Here is a 17,467-nt window from a genome sequence, read left to right as displayed (position 1 = left end):
TGTGATCATGGGCAATGATAGCTTGTGGGCTCGAACACCTCAGTCAGCCTACCTGTGCCTCAGTTTTCTCAACTGTAAGGAGGGGCCTGGGTGGGTTCTCAGTTTCTCCACATTGTTGGACCCTGTTCGCTAGTTCTTGAAGCTCCTTCTCCCCCAGCAACTGTGCTACTTCTCTCTTTTCTCTCTTCCTCTCTCATGTCTTCTTTTCTCTCCAAAGCTCCTCCTCAGCCCACTTCTTTTTTTTTTTGCGGTACGCGGGCCTCTCCCTGTTGTGGCCTCTCCCATTGCAGAGCACAGGCTCCGGACGCGCAGGCTCAGCAGCCATGGCTCACAGGCCCAGCAGCTCCGTGGCATGTGGGATCTTCCTGGACCGGGGCACGAACCCGTGTCCCCTGCATCAGCAGGTGGACTCTCAAGCACTGCGCCACCAGAGAAGCCCAGCCCACTTCTTATAGGTGGGTGTCCTCCTTGTTTCACCTGCTCCTTCACTCCTTGGGTGATCTTATCCCCTCCCTGGTCTTTAACCATCACCCGCAGGCTGACAGCTTCCAAATCTCTATCTTTAGTCCAGATATCTGTCCCAGGCTCCAGTTCTGTGATTTAAGCTGCCCCTGGTACCTCTCCACCTGTATGCCCTATAGGCATGTCACGGTCAACATGTCTAAACTGATTGCATCATCTTCCTCCACACATAGCCAGTCCTGGTTCATCCTTCATCCACCTAACTAGTTAAGCCAGAAGCCCAGGAACTCCCCTTATCTGGCCCCCTTACTTCCATCATCTAATCACCCAGGCCTATCAGTTCTGCCCCCTAACTATTTTCCCAAGCACTCCCTGCTCTCCAGTTCCGCCACCACTGCCTAGGACCGGGCCCTCATCATTTCTCACTCAAACTATTGCAAGAACCCTCTCCCTGGTCCCCTGTCCTCCCTTTCCAACCTATACTTTACAGCTCAGGCTGGAAATCTCAAGATACCTTCTCACAGGTTTTGGGGGTTTTTTCCATTAAATAAATACATATTGTGTGCTTACTATGCCAGGCACTGTGCAGGGTGCTGGGGATACAACACAGACCACAACAGACAACAGTCCCTGGCCGACACAGTGTGATAGAGAGAAATGGGGGCGGTGCTTGGGAACCCCTAGAAGCCTTAACTGAGGGTTAGCTAAGTCCAAGGGGTGGCCAGGGAACACTTCCGGAAGGAAGCAACACTCAGACTGCACAACTGGGTGGGAGTTAGCTAGAAGTGGTTGTTGTGTGGTGGTGAGAAAGCTTTCCTCTAATTTGATCATCTCATTTCCCTGTTTAAAACGCCCTTTTGAGCTACACCACTGCCTGCAGTATAAAGTCCAAATTCCTTACCATGGAACACAACCTTTGTGGCTTCACCTGCTATTCCCCTGTATTCAGCCCAGGTTGCTTTCAGTTCCCCCAAATCCCGGCTCACTCTGTCACAGTTCCTGGCCTTTGCATACACACTTCCTCATGTCTTCCACCCTTCCCATCCTCTCTGAGTTACCAGTGTCAGCTGACTCAGGAGACCTTCTCTGACCTCTCCCACCTAGACTTTGTGGCTCCGTCTCCTGTGCTGCCTACCTGTGCACACAGCTGGACTTGTGTGCATTTATCACATCATTAGAGCCCGTCCAAGTGTGTCTCTGACTCTTGCTCCTACCTGCCAGTGCAGGATCCCAGGTCCTGCCTAGTTCCCACTCGCTCACCCCATGAGCATTTTGGGCATCCCCGAGGTGTGTGTCTCCCATGTGCTGGTGGATAAGGTTAGGCAGTTTAACCCCCTACCTCCTACCCCCACCCCTAGGTATCTTTTCCCCTCCTCCAGCTCTGCAACTTTTGCCCCTGACACACCCCATGGAGCTATCAGTTCTGCTGGACATTACCACACCCATCAGGCACCCCGCCCCTGCTAGGAGTCACTGACATTTTGGCATGAGGTCAGCCAGCTCCACTATCAGAGCAGGGCTATGGGGCTTCTGGTGCCCCCATTGCCTTATAGAGCCATTGGCTTTGGCTCCACAGGTATGTCTAAATCACAGTTACCACCTTGGCTCAGAATTACCTCCTCCTTTCCACAGAGCAAAGCTTTTGACTCTGGATCAGCTCATTGTGCCTATTTCCTTCTTCCTTTAGAAAGAGTTATTTCCCGACAGGCCTCCCAACTGCTCATGAAGATAGCTTCCCAAGGTTCTGCCCACCAGCGGACCAGACAAGTGTGACCTTCATCACCTTCCGTCTCCAGCCTGGAGGCAAAAAATGTATGGGTATTTATCTATTTAAAAGAATAGATTATATAAGCAATACTGAATATAGCTTAATCATTAAAAAATCCAAGCAGTTCAGAAATACATAGAATAAAAAGGTAAAGCTCCTCTTCCACCCCTTCCCCTGTCTTAAAGCTTACACTACTGGTAGTACTGGTTGCTTAACTATTTGGTGGAAATGTTCAGACTTTTTGCTCTGCTTTTACACATGTGTATGGCTTGCATAATATTTGAAAAATTATCTCTTTTTTCCTCCCTGGATTTTCCCCTTTTCCACTCTCACATTCATGGAGCTTATTTCGTCTTGAACCAGCTCTCCAGATTAGAAAATGGAATCAACCTTCAGATGTCTCTGGCTTTTGTGTATCAAAAGCTTACACACTTAGGGAAACTTCAGCATTTGCAGAATAGCTCATCGAAGGAAAAGGATCCTCTTGTACAGTCTGAATACTTTGACTAGAAACAAGATGGAAGAACGATTTCACCTGAAGTGGCAAGACGCCCAACTCTTTGCAGCCTTCCCATCCCCCAGACTGGTTGGGGGCAGGAGATACAGGGGAGAAAGATCTGTGGTCTCTGGAGTCCCACCCTGCCTTCAAGCAGCTCACCTGGGCAGGCAGGAGTAAGATCCCAGAGAGCGGTGGCCACATGGTGGGACCAAGCTGTAGGGATGCAGGCAGCCTCGTCCTAGATTCCTCGCTGCCCACAGTGGCACAGAGCAGCAGAGGCTGCTAGACCTGGCCTCAGCCACCTTCACAGCCCCTTCCTGTGTCCCATGTCTGGCACTTCTCAGGGTTCAGACACACCTAGAATTAAGTTGCCTGTTGGCAGGATGGAAACTCACCATAAACATTGAGTTGAGTTATAGAAACTAAAGTTTGGTTTCTTGCTCACCTGAATTTGTGAACTGAGATTTCTTCCTGTTGCTTGTACCATTCATATTTTGCCACTTGTGAAAAAGATTTCACAATATATCTTGAAAATGTTTCCATAGAAGTAGATACAGATTTATTCTTTTTAAAAAACTATTATTTTTTTAAAAATACAGGCTCATAGTAGGAAATTCTAACAATATTGAAGGAGAAAGCAGAAGTTCTCCAGTCATCCATTCCCATTCCCTAGGCATAATTACTGCTAACAGCTTTTTGAGTGTTCTAGAAGTTTCCTATGCAGATAAAGACCTGTATCTATTTCTGTGTAACTCTTTTTATATACAAATAATCTCAAACTACAGGTACTTATCTGCAACTCTTTTGATTCTTTATTTAACAATTTGACCTTTATTGTTAAATAAATCCTATTATTTAAGTAGATATAGTTTGACTTTATTTCTTTCAGTGATGCCCAGTATTCCGTAGAATGGTGTACCACATATGTTTAACCAGTTGATTGGCCTAAATTTCCAGATTTTTAGCTATTACCAATTAAGGGCACAATGAACATAATAATAGCTAGCATTTATTGATCACAGACATTGTTCTTAGTATATGGTAAGTCACATAACCCTTGTAACAGCCCAATGAGATATAGGCCCTGTTATTGCTCCTGTTTCACAAATAAAGGGACTAAGCCACAAAGAGGTCAGTAACTTTCCCATGGTCACATATGTGGTAGTACTAGGTCTGGAATTTGAATCAGGCATCAGGTCCCAAGCCTAAACTTTAAATTAGTACACCACAGTCCCTGTGTATATGCTGTGTACCTGTGCTGAGATATCCATAGAATACATTTGAAGCAGTGTAGCTGCTGGGTCAAAACAAATGCATGTTAAACTTTAATAGTGCTAAATGGTTAGGAGTTTATTTTATGAAGAGAGCAGCGTGCTTCTTTTCATAATCAAGTACAGAACCCACTTGTTTCCTGAGAAGAGAAAGGCCACACCTCTTGTGCCCAGAGACCTCACTAGGTAAGGGTGTTTTCTTTGCGGTGGCCAGGGCTTCAGCTCTGAATCCTATCTAGCCTTCTCCTCTCTGGGCTGGACTGTGCTCCCAGGAGTCTTGCTTATGCCCTATTACTAAGGCCACAGCCACAAGCTGCCAGAGAATTCAGCCCCTGGACTCCTTTTCTCTCTGTACCCTGTTGGTCTCTCAAGGGCGAGGGTACCTAACAACTAGGAGACTGCCCAGATTGCAGTTTCCTATTCTATCTGCAAGAAGAGAAAATGGCAGCCACATAGAGAAACAGTTGGCTACTCTTTACTTCCCCACCTGAAGCTCCTACATCTAACTGCAAGGGACATCAGTGTGGGGCTTCTAGGCCTGGATCCACCCCGGACCTGCACAGAAGTGGGAGGTCAGAGTATGTGGCATGGCTTCTCCATGGCAGTGGAGAAAATGGAATCAACCTGATTTAACAATTCTACTTAAAGACTATAACGTAAGGATATAAATAAGGATGTGCACAGAGTCGGAATTATATATTGGCCAGCACTGTCCACTGTCAGTAACCTAAAGAGGCAATAAATAACAAGGGATTAGTTAAATCATGTTAGGTACACAGTGAAATACAAGAGATCCATTAGTTTACAGACAAAACCGTCCGCAACTTATCGCTATGTCAGTGGTTCTCAAAGTGGGGTGATTTTGCCCCCATCCGCACCAGCATGGGATATGTAGCAACGTTTGGGGATGTTTTTGGTCATCACAACTTGGTGAGGGGGTTCGGTGGGGTGTGCTGCTGGTATCTAGTGGATAGAGAGAGGCCAAGGATGCTGCTAAACATCCTACAATGAATGCACAGGACAGCTGCTCACAACAAAGAGTTATCCAGCCCAAAATGTCAGTAGTGCTGAGGGGAGAAATCCTGGGCTACAGGAGGGCAGACAGTGCCCAGCAAGTGGCTGTCACCATGACACTCTCCGTTTTTCTTAACAGGGGCAAACACTTACGACTTATTCACCTGTAGCTTGCCACTGTTTTAAGTGGTTTACACCCATTAACTCATTTAATCCTCAAAAGAAGTCTATGAGGCAAGTTCCACTGTGATCATCCCATTTACAGATGAGGAACTGAGGCATAGAGCTGTAAAGTACTAGTTCAAGGTTCCCAGGGTAGCAGTCTAAGCTTGGCCTCTCACAAGTGCTCATGGCAAGTGCTCCAGGACTTCTCTCCTCTCTCTGCTTCTTCCAGACCTTGGAAGCACCAGGGGTTGTTTATATCTGTACAAAGAGAAAAAAAAAAAAAAAAACAAAACAGTCAACTGGTCCTTCTCTTTGATTCTGACATTACCAGTGGCTTTTGTATTTTTTTCTTCAGAGGGTTTAACTGAAATGAGTACTGAGGGCAGAGATTATGGACAACCATGAAAATTTACTTGTTGAGTTTACACGAAAAAATCCTCCTGTCACTCCTGCAGTGGTCTCTTAGGACTCTTTCAGCCTCTGGGCCTACAGTCTGGGCAGCTTGGATAGTAGATTTGCTTAGACATGAGAGCAAACTTTATCATCCAGGAGGACAAGAAGGAGCTGGTGAGTCAGTTTTGGGACACCAGGGACACAGGGCTGTTCTGACTAGGCCCATAGTTTGGATGAAGTGGGTACTTCTCCACAGGAGGCCTCCAACAGATGGGAAGTTGTAAATGGGGTGAGGATGGCAGAAGAAGTGGGAAGGGATCTGTTGGATCAAAGCCAACTTTTCACCAGAGGAAATACTTAATTATAGGAGGCCATAGGATTGGCTTTGCCTCTTAGTGTGGGAGTAGTAAGCTGTGCTTTGAACAAACAGCCCCATCACTCAGCAGTAATGAGCAGCAACAATAGGCATCTTCATAGGACCAGATTGACAGGTGGCTCACAACGCACAGCCTCAAGCCTGGCCTGGAACCAGGCTTGGATGCTACACCTGTGGAGCCAGTCAGCCCATGCTTGGGCAGCCTAAGAGGCATCGACACAGAAGTGACATACTCATTCTTGGGCCATTTGCTGGAAACTTGCTGAGAGGAACACAAAAGAAATGTAAGACACAGACCATACCCACAGTCAAGAGAATCGAGGAGACAAGATTAAGTTTGAAAAGTCATAGTAGCACAGAAATATACATAACTGTCCCCCCATATCCGGGGATTGGTTCCAGGATCTTCCCCCCCTTCACCCCTAGAGATACCAAAATTCATGGATGTTCAAGTCTCCCGTACAGAATGGTATAGTATTTGCATATAAGTTATGCACATCCTCCCATATACCGGTTTTTTTTTTTTTTTTTGGCCATGCTACGAGGCTTGCAGGATCTTAGTTCTCCAACCAGGGATTGAACCCGGGCCATGGCAGTGAAAGTGCCGAGTCCTAACCACTGGACCACCAGGGAATTCCAGTATACTTTAAATCACCTCTAGAGTACTTATAATAACTAATACAATGTAAAGGCTATTTAAATAGTTGTAAATACAGTGTAAATGCTATGTAAATAGTTGCTAGCGATGGGGCAATTTCAAGTTTTGCTTTTTGGAACTTTATGGAATTTTTTTTTCTCGAATATTTTCAGTCCTTGGCTTGTTGAATTCACAGATAAGGAGGGCCAACTATATATTACATATAAGGGATGTGGACCCTCAGAGCCAAATGGGAATTCTGGACCAGGTGATGGAAGGGAGAGAGGTCTGTATCACACTGGCATGTTTCTTGTAAAAGAAGTAGGAAACATGAAGAATAAAGAAGAAAATGAATCATATTAACACTTGTCAGAGATATACATTGTTACTATTTTGGTTACATCCTTTAAGATCTTTTTTCTGTGCACATATATGGGTATAAGCACATACATTTCATTACATAAATGGGTTCATATGCTCATGTGGTACATACTGTTCTTTGTCTTGCTTTTTATACTTAGCGATAAGTTGTGGACAGTTTTCCTTGTCAGTAAACTGATGGATCTCTTGTATTTCACTGTGTACCTACCATGATTTAACTAATCCCTTGTTATTGCCCCTTTAGGTTACTGACAGTGGTGGCCGATATATAATACCGACACTGTGCACAACCTATTTTTATGCTTAGGTTATAGTCTTTAAGTAGAATTGTTAGATCAAAGAATATGTGCACTTTCAGCGGTTTTGGTACATATTGCCCAGTTGCCTTTCAGAAAGGATATATCAACTTAGGCTCTCCAGTCCTATGAGAGTGTCTCTTTCACTACATCCTTCCCAACACTAGGTATTATTATTATTTTTAATTGCAAATTTGATAAGCAAAATAGTGTTTCATTGTTACTGCTTTATTTTTCTTTATTATTATTATTTTATCACTTGGACTTTTATATTTTTATAGGCCAGTTAGTCATTGGTAATTCTCTTGACAAATTGTTTGATTATGTACTTAGTTTTCAATTGGAATAGTCTTTTTTTTCATTTTATTTGTGCAGTATTTTATTATTATTATTTAGTGTGGTTTATTCTTTTTGTCTTACTGATTGATAAGGGTACTTGATGAATATTCAGTCTATTAACTCTTTGTCTTTTTTATATTACAAATATTTTATCCTAGATTGTCATTTGCCATTTAGTTTTAAGCATTATTATTATTTTTATTATTATTTAAGCATTTGTAAAACTGAAATGTCCGTGCAATCGACGTAGTCTGTCTAGGCTTTCCGAACCACTGGGCTGGAGTGGCCATGACTGGGCGCAGGGAGGCCCATTGGTGGCCCCTGCACTTGTACCAAGGTGGCAAGATGAGGCCCACAGTCAGGGCCAGGCTGGAGAGGATGGAGCTGTGCAGTTCAAGGCAGAGTAGAGGTGACCAAGATGTGGTGATCTTGAGTGGGGGAGTGAAGAAGGAGGGAGAGGAGTCTGGGGTGACTCACAGGGTGCTGACCTGTATGGCAGAGCGAGCAGGTGGAGGATGAACCAGAATCGGGAATACAGGAAGAAAGGGGTTAGGGGTCAGGCGCAGAGACTGTTATAATTCCTCTAGGGATTGTTGTTGGAGTCTCCTGGTAGAGAGAACTCTTTGGTGTTTGAATCTCTAGGCCTGGCCTCGCTTCTGTCTTTGTGTCAAGCTCAGAGAGCCTTTCTCTGCTACAGAATTATAGATTTAAATAAATTCTCTCTTAATACTTTGTTTCATCTGTTTTTTTAGGCTTTTTTGTTTGCAAACCAACACTGTTTTATTGTCAACAGAACCTGCCTGGGGAAGTAGAGGGCCCACTCTGCCCCTGGAGGGGCTATGGACCTTGGTTGTCTGGGGCCCGTGGGAGAGATGGGTCTGTGCAGTGAGAACAGCTCTGGCCACCACTGGCACCTGGGTGGTCAGAGGCAGGGTCTGGGGGGCCAGCAGGGGCCATGGGAGCCCCCGGGGAGCTGGATCTTGGCTCCCCCTGGCTCATCTGCAGGAGGCCAGTGAGGGCGCTCAGCTCAGGCCCACTGAGCCAGGCGGTGGAGCAGCCAGAGGATGGGATGGGGAGGACCCAGGGGGACATTACTGGGGGTGGGAGCAGCAGTTTCAGAGAGCCCATCACCTGCTGAGGGGCCTGAGACAGGTACAAGGGAGCATGCTGCCCACAGGGCAGCAGAGGGTCAGAAAGAAAGACGTCTTCACAGCATATCACTGGGAACCCTGCATCCCTGGGTGCCCGCTCTCCACTCTGATGTGCTGCTAGACTGGGCCTGAGGCCTCTGCCTGAGGCTGCCTTGTACAGAGGCCAGAATGAGGGATGGCATGAGGTCCGGCCTGAGAAGGAGGTGCTTGACCCACATCTGGGTCCCCACACCAGCCTGAGCTTCATAGTTGGGGTCCCAGGATGCCAGCAGGGTCATCTTTGACGGGGCCACCTCCCAGGTTGTCTGTGGGGAGAGGGGAACTGGGGTTCCCGGGGACCGCTCGGCAGCCAGGCCTGGGGGCGGACAAGGCAGCAGCTGCTCTTTCTGGTCCAGGAAGGCCTTCGGGACCTGGGCTGAAGACTGTCCTGTGGGGTGTTCTTGGCTCCCCCAGGGCTTCCTCTCCAGAGTCCCAGGCCTGGCATCTGCTCTTCACCCGCGCCCCACCTCCGGGGGGTCCAGGGCAACATGCCACATCCAGGGGGAGGGCAGGGCACGGCCCTGTACTGCCCGCCCCGCCTGCCAGGCCCCTCCCAGCTCCCACTCGGGCCCAGCTTCCCTCAGCGGCCCGTGCTGCCCTGCGCGCCCCTGCGAGCCCAGGTTGCGGCCCACCTCACAGGCTTTACATTTAAATGTGGATGGAATTTGTCATATTTTGTTGAATTGTGAGTTAAAGATTTAACTTTTTTTCCCCTAAGTGACTAATGATTAAAACACCTATCCTTGCTCTTGTGATCTGAAATAACACCTGTGTCTTACAGTATATTTCCATGTATATACCTGAGTCTGCTCTAGAATTCTCTGGTGTGTTCCAGTGAATTGTCTGCTCCTGCAGCAGCACTGTTCTGATCACATTTTCTTTAAATATATCTAATAGGTGCTAGGGTAAGGTGTACTTCACACTTTTTTCCTCAGAATTTTCTTTGTTCTTTTAGGATGGACTGCAAAATCATTGTAAGCCCTGCTCCCTTGGACTGCACAGTGGGAGCTGGAAACACGGGTGACCCCATTGGGACCCTTTGTATTCATAAGCACCAAATATACCAGGAACTGGGTTTGGTGAGCCTGGACTTTCTCCTTGATACAGAAATCACATGGGGCCTCTTTAGGAAGAAGCCCCTCACTGCCATTGACTTGGGGCATCGCCCAGTCTCTGGCCCAAAGACAGTCCTGTGAGCCCTCAGAGCCCCTATGTCCTTGCTGCTGTGGCTGCTACAGCACCCAGCCATATGCTCCCCACTGTAGCCAAGCCAGCCTATACTGGGGTTTTATTCTCCGTCTTGCAGGGAATCCTGTCTCTAGCCAGTGCCCTCAGTGCGCTCTCCAAGCCTGCTCTCCTCTAATGATTTTCTGTAGGTTAGCTCTGAGGATCTTTTCTTTTCTTTTTTTTCCCCAATATTTATGTATTTGGCTGCCCAGGGTCTTAGTTGTGGCACACAGGATCTTCACTGTGGCGTGCAGGATCTTTAGTTGCAGCCTGCAACTAAAGTTGCAGCATGCATGCAGGATCTAGTTCCCTGACCAGGGATCGAACCCGGGCCCCCTGCATCGGGAACGCGGAGTCTTAACCGCTGGACCACCAAGGAAGTCCCTGGGGATCTTTTCTTAATCTGTTCTTAAATGTGTTTCTTCTAGAGAATTCTTCATAATTGGCAGCATTGTGATGGCTTCTTCCTAGTTTCTTCTGTGCCTATAAGTTTTTCCCTATTTCACATTTGCTAGGCTTTTTCTTATTTAAGTGACTTTTTCAGGGTCTTTTTTATTGAGGAGTCATGAACATACCGTAAAGTCACAAATCCTAAGCGTACATCTCAATGAGTTTTTATATACGTGTACACTGTGGAACCACCACCCCGATCAAGATAGGTGTTTTAGAGTTAAGAAGCTGTTGGTGGGAGGTTGGGTAGAGAGGGAAGTCATGAGTGTGTCCTCAAGTTGCCATCTTTTTCTAGAACTGCCTTTAAAGAGTGTTAAGGAGGGAGCCACATATCAAGTCTATACGGTACGTGGAGAGCAGAAGGGTTAGGAGTGATGGGTCATGTTTTGGTCCTCCCCCTTCCTAGCCATGGGACTTTTGTGCCTCAGTTTCAACAATTGTAAAATGGGAGTAGATGATAGCTCTTGCCTCACAAGGTTGTCCTGAAGATTACACAAGGAAGTCCATGTAAGTGCACAAACCATGTCAATTGTTGTTTTTGTTGTTGTTAATAGGAGGAGGCAGCAGTAGTTCTTAATGAAGGGCACACGTCAGAGTCACCTGGGGCACCTTTGCAAATACACATTCTCAACCTGGCCAGATGTAGAGTCAGAATCTAGATTTTAAACACCTCCCCAAGTCATTGTGTTGCTTATCCCGGTTAAGAACCACTGGGCTGGAGGTGGCCATGACGGGCTGCAGGAAGATCAGTGGGTGGCCCCTGCGATCGTGAGGGCTGGAGAGGATTGAGCTGTGCAGATTCAAGGCAGAGTGGAGAGGTGGCCAGGATGATGACCTTGGGTGGGGAGCAAGGAGGGAGGGGGAGGAGTCTGGGGTGATTCACAGGGTGCTGACCTGAATGGCGGCTTGAGTAGGTGGAGGATGAGCCAGAATTGAGACTACAGGAAGTGGGGGTGGGCAGTGGGCCAGAGATTGTTAGAATTGTCCTTGGGACTATTGAGTGGAGGCTTCTGGTGGAAACACCAAGTTAGTATTTGGATCTCTAGGCCTGAGCCTTGGGTGTTTTTCAGGGAGTCATCACTGTGAAGGAGGTAGGTAAAGCCATGGGTCTAGTCATAGAGTGAGTGTAGAAGGCAGGAGAGGGCCAAGTTCACAAGCATCCACCTCTGGGAAGGCCTGCGTCCACTACTTCCTCCCTCCTTAGAGACAGAGAAGCACTTATTTCTCAGGTATTGATAGCCCCCTTGCTGAGGACTGTTGGGGAATAAAATCAGTCTTCTCACTTAAAGAAGAAGAATAACTATGGGTCACTTCCTTTCCTCACAGGTCTCAAGGGTTTCCACAGCCGCAGATGGAAGAGCTTAATCCTCCATCAGTATCCTCCGACAGCACATTCAGTTGGGGACAGTGTCTTATCTTCCGACGTCCGTTCACCCTCATGCTTCACACATACTCTGCCACTGATGGTTTCTTAGACTCTGGTTTTCTTCAGGCCCTTGATATCAACAAGTTACCCTTTGGTAAGAGATTAAGCCATTCCACTACTCGCCCAGAGGCATTTGCATTCAGAACTACAGGTATAACAGAAATAATGGAAGATGTCGCATTCCTGAGGGAAGGCGGTCCTGGAATGAATTATTCCTTTGCTCATTCCAGAACATCCCATCCTTCTGCCCTGCCACATCCTCTCTCTAGTCCTGCTCGTGCCACGGTAAACCCTACTTCCTCCAAGGAGACTTCCCCGACGCCTGTCCCTTCCAGGTGAGGCCAGTTGTAGGGCTCTGAACAGATTCCACTTGGCTTCCCAGTTGAGGGTGGAGGTGGCAGGGATGGATCTCAGGAAGCTGTAGCTGCAGGATGGATGTGCATTAGGTCACTGCATTTCAAACTTCCAGTGAAAAATATATCTTATGTCCCAACGACCACACACATCTACATACAGATATCTAAAACTGAAACAAAAACTTTGTAAAAATAACACTCACTACGTGTGATGCATTTGGATATTTTCTGTTCTATTTATTTTTTAAAGGAAAATGCTGGTTATAACCCATTGAACTGATTTCATAACCCAGTAATGGGACACAACCCAAAGGGTGAAAAATGCAGAGTGAGATCATTACTGCTCAGAACAGCTCTGAACACAACCGAGGGACCCTGTGCAGACGTTGTCGTTTGGGTGCCTCGAAGAGCTGGCAGGTGATGGCACGGGCGGCGGTGTGGTCCCCCTGGTGGTGCTCTGCTGTCCCCGTGGAGTCTTCTTTCAGGGCCCCAGTTGGTTGTGCCATAAAGTGGCCACAGATGCTTTCTCAGTGCTGTGGAAGGAGGTTGAAGTCTGTAAAGCACTCCATACACCTGACAGAAAGATGCTGGCTCAGTGTGAAGTGTCACAAGGCTGTATACCTCAACCCATTTGATGAGGCTCCTCATGGAGACAAAGCGTCCAGGCCCCATGGGGCTCACTGGTGCTGCTCACCTGGGAGGGCTATGAATAACAAATAGAATAAAAGCAAAACAGGGGGGCTTCCCTGGTGGCGCAGTGGTTGAGAGTCCACCTGCCGATGCAGGGGACACGGGTTCGTGCCCCGGTCCGGGAGGATCCCACATGCCGCGGAGCGGCTGGGCCCCTGAGCCATGGCCGCTGAGCCTGCGCGTCCGGAGCCTGTGCTCCACAACGGGAGAGGCCACAACAGTGAGAGGCCCGCGTACCGCAAAAAAAAAAAAAAAAAGCAAAACAGGAAGCTCTTGCATGCAGCATAACAATGACAAACATCTTCCTGGTTAGAGGATGGATGATAAATATACATAAGGAACATTCCAGGGGGCAGTGAGTCTTGGAGCCCCGTCTCCCTTTGGAACTGGAAGTTACTGAAAACCGAACCCACAGAAATAGCTACCTCAAAACCCCTGCATTTAAGCCAGGTGTTTTATCCCTCTGAGATCCTCAAAGCCTGTTGACATTTACTTAGTACACTTTTCTAAGAAAAGTGGCTATCTGATGTCTCAACCCACTGCAGAAGAAAATTGCCTGGAAGGGTGGTGGTAGGTCTTTTCCAGAGAGAGACATGTAGGTAACAGGAAAGTAAAAGCCATGGGGAAGGATAGAGAAACAGTAAGAAGGGGACACAATCATGTTATTATCTAGTTCCTTAGGGAATGTTCCTAATGACCACGTATGTGGGAAAAGGACATTTTTTAAAGCATCAGAGAGCGGTGGACCACATTTTAGCAAGATTTCACTTTAAAGTGGTTGGCCATTGAAGTTTCACTTTTCAGGAAAAGTATTCATGAGAACCTCAGTGATTCTGGATAAATTAGGTGCTGTTGAACTGCCCCTGATTAGGACTAGTCATAGGTTTGAGGCATGCTGTAATCTCAGGTTCACGGGCAAGTCCTCCCCACCCAGCCCTAGGCTGCCTCATAGCCTGAAACCCCTCCATTACCATTACTGTTGGGTTCCTTTGTTCACCTGTGTGAATTTGTGAATAAATTCTTTCCATTCTGAAAGCTTCTTGATAGTGGCTTCCGGATATTCTGAAGGTAGATGTAGAGAGAGAACTCTGATCTGGACCCTACCTGAGGATAGGGTGGCCTAAATGACCAGAGGGCAGGACAAAACCACTGGGATTTGGGCTGTGGTGAGCTTTTAGGGAGCAGTGGGGGGCAGGCTTGGAAGCTGAGTTCCACCCTTTTCACTGGTTTCACTTCTTGAGGACAGCCCACTCACTGAGACAGAACCAGGTCTCTGTTTCTTCCATAGCCTGTCCCCTCGCGGCTCACTGGCCACCTGGTCCCCAGATCTGCTTCTGTGAGTTACCCTGAGTGACTGCAGGGGTGCTCCAAGAAGTAAGGGGACCTCAAAGAAAAGCCAGCTGTTTCTGAGACAAAGATCATTTATTCCGTATCATCTGAGAAAGCAACCTTGAAGTAGGAGGTAGTGGGGTTGGTGGTGTGTCACACCAGCAGGAGGTTTCTGTCTTAACAATAGATTGCTACATAGTATGCATGCACAATACATTACAATTCTAGTATTGATATTTACAAATGCCCTGTGACTACAAAATGATGAAATTTCTCTCCGTGGGGAGAATAACAACAATAAACTAAAGTAACAATACCAAAAGTCTTTGAAAAGATCTCAGGGGTTTGCCGGACTTCGGTGGTGGCGCACTGGTTAAGAATCCGCCTGCCAGTGCAGGAGACACGGGTTTGGGCCCTGGTCTGGGAAGATCCCACATTCCACGGAGCAAATAAGCTCGTGCGCCACAACTACTGAGCCTGTGCTCTATAGCCCACGAGCCACAACTACTGAGCCTGCGTGCCTAGAGCCCGTGCTCCTCAAGAAGAGAAGCCACCGCAATGAGAAGCCAGTGCACTGCAACGAAGAGTAGCCCCCGCTCGCCACAACTAGAGAAAGCCCGTGCGCAGCAACGAAGACCCAATGCACCCAAAAATAAAAATAAATTAATTAAAAAACAAAAAAAAAGATTTCAGGGGCTTTGGCCAGAAATGAATTGGGGCTTGGTCAAGTGGTGGTTCTGAGAAGCTGCCTAATGGAATTCTTTTTTTTTTTTTTTGGTAGGAATATAATGTGAAGGGTAGAGAAAAACCACTCGAGCTTAAGCACTCTAACTAGTGGAAATTAGATTCTGATGATGAAATCACAAATGATTTTAACAGGGAGAAGAAGGGGCATCAGCGAAAGACCAGCGAGCTTAAATTTTCAATGAACCTACTGTTTTCTCACATGTATGGGATACCTGGTGTGTGATACACCCACGTCAGAACGTCCAGAAGGAGCAAAGTCCAGAATTAGAAGAGATTGTAAAGGAATCCCAACCAGCACAAAGGTTGCTTGTCTGCTTCCTTATTGAAGTCAAGAGGAGGAACAAGGCAAAGACAGGCCTTCTGCAAGGGGGAAGCACAGAGCATTCATGTCAGAGAGAAAACAAAAGGTGCCCAATTCCCATTTGCTTCCAACTCTACCTCCCTTGAGAATAGTCCCCAAACTGAGGAGAAAAAGTAACATCATATGGAATGAAATGGGGCTCCCAACAGTAGAGGAGATGTTAGTGGAACCCTCTTCCCGGGGGCAGAGACCACTGACGCATTTCCCATCTAGGTTGACTCACGTCCCTGAATCAGTACTTCCAGGGAGAGGCGGTCTAACTAGAGACAGATCCATTTATTAGTCCTAGATTTCAACATAGATAAGGAAACTGAAACCTGTCCTTTTCAGCAATTTTTAAAATTTAAATCAATAAAGACCCACTAGGTAGGCTTCTCTAAGCTAAAGATGACGTAGCTCTGGGAGGGACAAGTAAATGGCTTTGGGGGTGACAAAGTCAGGATTTGAAACAGTCTTATCAGGGTGGAAAAAGTGGAGGGAATTTTATAAGGGAAAATTTAATATATTTGGGTTCAACAAATTTAATCATCCAAGTGCATAATGGGGGTGCCTGAGATGGGCTTGTGGAGGGGCCTGAAGGGGCTGGGTTTTCCACAGGCTCCTTGTGGACCAGGAGTGGGGGGCTCAAGAGAGCCCAGCCACACACCGGAGGTGCCAACCCGGAACAAAGGAGGGGGTGCAGCCCATTTCCACTCCCTGCTCCTTAGGACATGTGGATGTCCAGTGTGGGGTGCAGGCTTCTGGAGACTAACAAGGAAACATTCAGGGCGGGTCATCAGGTTGGAGAGGGTCTGGGGACAGAAGAGTGGGTGATGAGGCAAGCACCGTCAGCTTTGGGAAGAGAGGTGAGTCCAAATACCTCAAGAGTCTCCTGAGAGTGAAAGAGGGGACAATTCTGTACGTCCAGAGGGCGACCCAAGTTAGAGGGAAGTAGGCCTAGGTTCTGCTTGAGGAAGATGCACTGTGTCTTCCCTGTCAATGGAGTGTTTGTACGGCCTTGGGATGGCCTCCCTGCCAGGGACATCTCAGAGGGGATGCCTAGCGAGGTGGCATGAGGATTCTAAAGTTCCTTCCCAAGATGTTCCCTCTGCCATGGACGAGGAGTCTGCAGAGAGCACCTTTGCGCAGGCACTTTGGAGTAAGTAGCTGTACAAGGGCAAAGTGAGGCTCCGGGGTCAAGTCCTGCTTTGGTCACTTTGCGTGTGACCTTTGACTAGTTACTCTCTGCACTGTGGTCCCTTCATTAAAAATATGGATCTTGGGCTTCCCTGGTGGCGCAGTGGTTGGGAGTCCGCCTGCCGATGCAGGGGACACGGGTTCGTGCTCCGGTCCGGGAAGATCCCACAGGCCACGGAGCGGCTGGGCCCATGAGCCATGGCCGCTGAGCCTGCGTGTCCGGAGCCTGTGCTCCGCAACGGGAGAGGCCACAACAGTGAGAGGCCTGCGTACTGCAAAAAATATATATATATATATGGATCATGGCAATAGTACACTCCTGCCAGGACTTCTGTGAAGTTGAGTTGAGTTGAAGCGAGGCATTTAGAACTATTCCACAGCCTTGGTAAGGGCTGTGCACCAGATAGCTTCAGGGATGGTCATCCACTCATTGTCACCACCACCGCCACCCCACTGATTCGTCACACAGTGCTGGGGGAGTACAGGTGAGCAGGTTGGCTCCCTGCCTTCAACAAGTCAAAGCCCAGTGTGGAAGGTGGAGGCGTGTCGCATGTGGGGATGGGGTTTGGGGAGCCCAGGGCACGGCCGGTTGCAGAAGGCTTGTGGGGCGGGGTGGCAGTCCAGGGCCTCCTTCCTCTGAGACCAGCTCCTGAGACCCTGGCCCGGCTCCACAGCACGTCCAGGCATCCCAGAGCTGCTCTCTCGTCAGTCCAGTGCTCTCCCTGGCCGTTTGCTCTGGGAGTGGCTATGCACGAGGTGCCCCTTCTGCACCCCATCAAGTGCTAGGACTGGCCAGGCTGGCTCGGCAGGTCCAAGGGTATAGGGGCGCCACAGGGCCCCCCGGCACAGCTGGGGCCCGCAGACCCTATTCCTGAGCCTTAGGGCCCCAAACGCTGAAGCTCCCTGTGTGCCTC

General features: G+C 48.0%; 1 pseudogene; it reads right to left on the bottom strand.

The window, feature by feature from the left end:
- Nucleotides 1–8,438: 8,438 nt before the first annotated feature.
- Nucleotides 8,439–9,281, bottom strand: LOC132501165 (histone deacetylase complex subunit SAP25-like; annotated as a pseudogene).
- Nucleotides 9,282–17,467: the final 8,186 nt, after the last annotated feature.

Source organism: Mesoplodon densirostris, chromosome 14, assembly GCF_025265405.1.
Source record: "Mesoplodon densirostris isolate mMesDen1 chromosome 14, mMesDen1 primary haplotype, whole genome shotgun sequence".
Taxonomy (NCBI): domain Eukaryota; kingdom Metazoa; phylum Chordata; class Mammalia; order Artiodactyla; family Ziphiidae; genus Mesoplodon; species Mesoplodon densirostris.
This window is presented reverse-complemented; position numbering and strand designations above follow the sequence as displayed.